Genomic DNA, 3,128 nt, shown 5'->3' with positions numbered 1-3,128 from the left:
TTTTCAGAGTCACTGCTTTCCAGTATACAGAACCCCAATCTGCAGATATACTCTGCATTCCTTATTCTTAAGTGTATAACTTTCCATCTGGCTGTATTAAAAGGCATTTTCTTTACCTGGGCCCAGTTTACCAAGTGATGCAAATTGCTCTGTATTACTGCCCTGTCCTCATATTTACCACTGTGCTAATCTTTGTGTCATCCACAAATTTTATCAGCAGTGATTTTATATTTATTTCCAGGTCACCAATGAAAATGTTGAATAGCCTCAGGGCTAGTCACAATCCCTCCAACCACTCCCCTAGGTACTTCCCCATTTAATACTGATTCCCATGTACAGCTACCCAGATCTTTTCTTTTTTTTTTGAGATCTGTCAGTTACCCAGTTCTTAAACCATGTAACATTTGCTTTATTGATATTGCATAATGCTAATTTTTAAATCAGAATGTCATGTGTTATTAAATCAAGTGCCTTACAGCAGTCTAAGTGTATTACATCTATGCAGTTACCTTTCCTCAACCAAACTTCTCATCTCATCACAAAATGAAATTAGGTTGGTTTGACAAGACCTTTTCCCCATAAAACCATGTTGACTGACAATTTTATTTCCACCTTTTAATTCTTTTTTACTGGAATCCTGCGTAAGCTTTTTTGTTATTTTGTTGAGGACTAACTTCAGGCTAACCAATCTAGAGTTACCTGGTTCGTCCTAGCTCTTTTTTAATATTGGCATAACATTAACACTCTTCTGATCTTCTGGAGTTTCCCTGCTGTTTCCAAGATTTATTAAAAATTAATATCAGCAGGCCAGAGATACTCTTTTAGGACTCTTGGGTATACTATACTATACAGACCATCTCTTTTAGGACTCTTGGGTACAAGTTATCTGGGCCTGCTGACTTAAAAAATGTTTATCCTTAGTAGATGCTGTTTAACATCATCCTTAGTCACTAGTGGACCTGTGGCAGGGTCCCATCCCAAAGCATGCTTGTCTCATGGCTCCACATAGCCTTCCAGGTACCCCACCCTCAGTTCCCTTCTAGTTTTCCCAATAACATGTTCACAGCCCGGAGCACGTAAAATAGCATTCCCCTTTTTAACATTTGGTGTATTAAGTCTTTATAAATACAATCTCCTTTCCTCTTGGGAATTCCAAAACCATCATTGACCCAGGAATACAGGTTGTCAGTTTCCTCTCCAGCTACCTCTGAGCCAGAGAGCTCTGTTAGTCTTACTGCAGCCCCTGGCCTCAAGTTTTTTCTATAGGTCTCTGCCTGCCCTAGTCCCTGGACTCATAACTGTCAATTTAGTTAAGGGATTTCACAGGCCTTCTTCATGGGGATGTGCAACAACTCATGCAGGCTTCCCCAACCTATCATTATCCAGACCAACTCCACAGAAACTCTCTTCTCATTCCAGAGTCAGCTAGCAGCTGGGTTTTATCCAGCTAGTTCCCTGATTAACCCTTTCCCCTCCTCTCCAGCTTGTCTGCTGCTCCCGTAAACACCTATTTCCTTAAAGGGACATGACATGGAATCAGTGCCAGTGCTAGTCCATTGGGGGCCCTAAGCAGGAATACCCCCCCAACACATACTAATAATTAATAGGGGGGCCATTGAGCTGCTTGGGGCCCATAGCAATTGCTTAGTCTGCTAATGCCTAGGACTGGATCTGCATGAAATAGGGTTTACTGTCCCCAAACCACACTACCCCTTAAGCAGGGCAGACCATCCTGTTATAGGACTGGAATGTACATTATCATCCTTATGTGATACAAGTGCATCATGCTGCTGCTTTCCAAATACAGAACAGAAATATGTATTGAACCCTTCTGGATGGTTATTAACAATTTCACCATCTCCATCTAGTAATGGACCTATACGATTCCTAGGATTTCTTTTGTTCCTAATATAAACTCCTTATTGTCCTTAGTCCTGCCAGCCATGGATACTTCCCTCATCTCACTTTCCTCTCAGGGAACTAAAGCCTTTTCATGCTCAGAGCTCTAGCTATACATGGTACCAGGGCCCCATTAACCTCATGGATGGTGGTGATAATGGGATGCTGAAGGCCTAGTGCCTCCTTCTGAGCTCTCTCGCTGCTACTGCTCTAGGTCTGGTGAAGGACAGGGGAAAGAGCTGGAATTCACTCACTGACCTCTGCCTCATCAGTTCCTGATCCTGCTGCGACATCTCACTGGAGTGTCATTTGAATCTGATGAATGAAAACTCTTTGAATTTCTAACTTTTATTTAGAACAGGGAAGAAAAATGGTTAATGCCTACAAATAGAATGTTCCATATGCATATGGAATGTGTGTGCAAGTGTATATGTAATATATGTGAGTGTGTGAATGAACACATGATGTGGAAATAATAATTTATTCTATTCAAATATTATTCAGTATGCATAATCAATTAATATAAAATCATTCCTATCCTATTCCTATTTTTAAGATCAGTGCTGCAGACATAGGAACAGTCATAGGAAGTATTTCAAACTTTATTAAAATTAAAATGCAGCCATTTGAAATAGACTACATTTAACAAATTGCAAAATATCTCAAGGCTGATAAAAAGGTTTCATTTAGAGCAACCACCAGTTTAGCCAAACATGTTCCTGGAAGGTAAGAATGACCTTTTTTGATTGAACAACTTTCTGTGGTTATTTCTTTGCCCGTGGGGAAGAGGAATGCTTTATGTGGGCCAGCTGTTGAACTTCACAGAACAGTAAATTATAAGTAAATTATCCTAAACACTATTTGCGTTTTTCTCCTCTTTATTTTCATTTTTTTAAAAGAAAGCTGCATGAACTGACTCTGCTTCAAAACTGTCCTTTTAACAGTCTTTGAAATTGAAGCCTCTGTCACAGAATAGGTATCAGGAATACAAGCTTCCCCATCTTACATAACAGTGTGCCTCAGGCCTGATCTGAGTGGGTGAAAAGATTGTTTACATTCCATAATTGTTCATTCCTTGGCCTAACAAATTTGCAAATTGTGATCAGTATGGATGGGAAATGAACGAGGACTACTACCAGTGATTTTTACATAGCATACTTTGAACGTTTGGTGACTATTGATTGACTAGCCTGGAATAATTGCCCTACAGGTGAAGAGGTTTTTAACAT

The sequence above is a fragment of the Mauremys mutica genome, chromosome 3 (assembly GCF_020497125.1).
Source record: "Mauremys mutica isolate MM-2020 ecotype Southern chromosome 3, ASM2049712v1, whole genome shotgun sequence".
NCBI lineage: Eukaryota > Metazoa > Chordata > Testudines > Geoemydidae > Mauremys > Mauremys mutica.
This window is presented reverse-complemented; position numbering follows the sequence as displayed.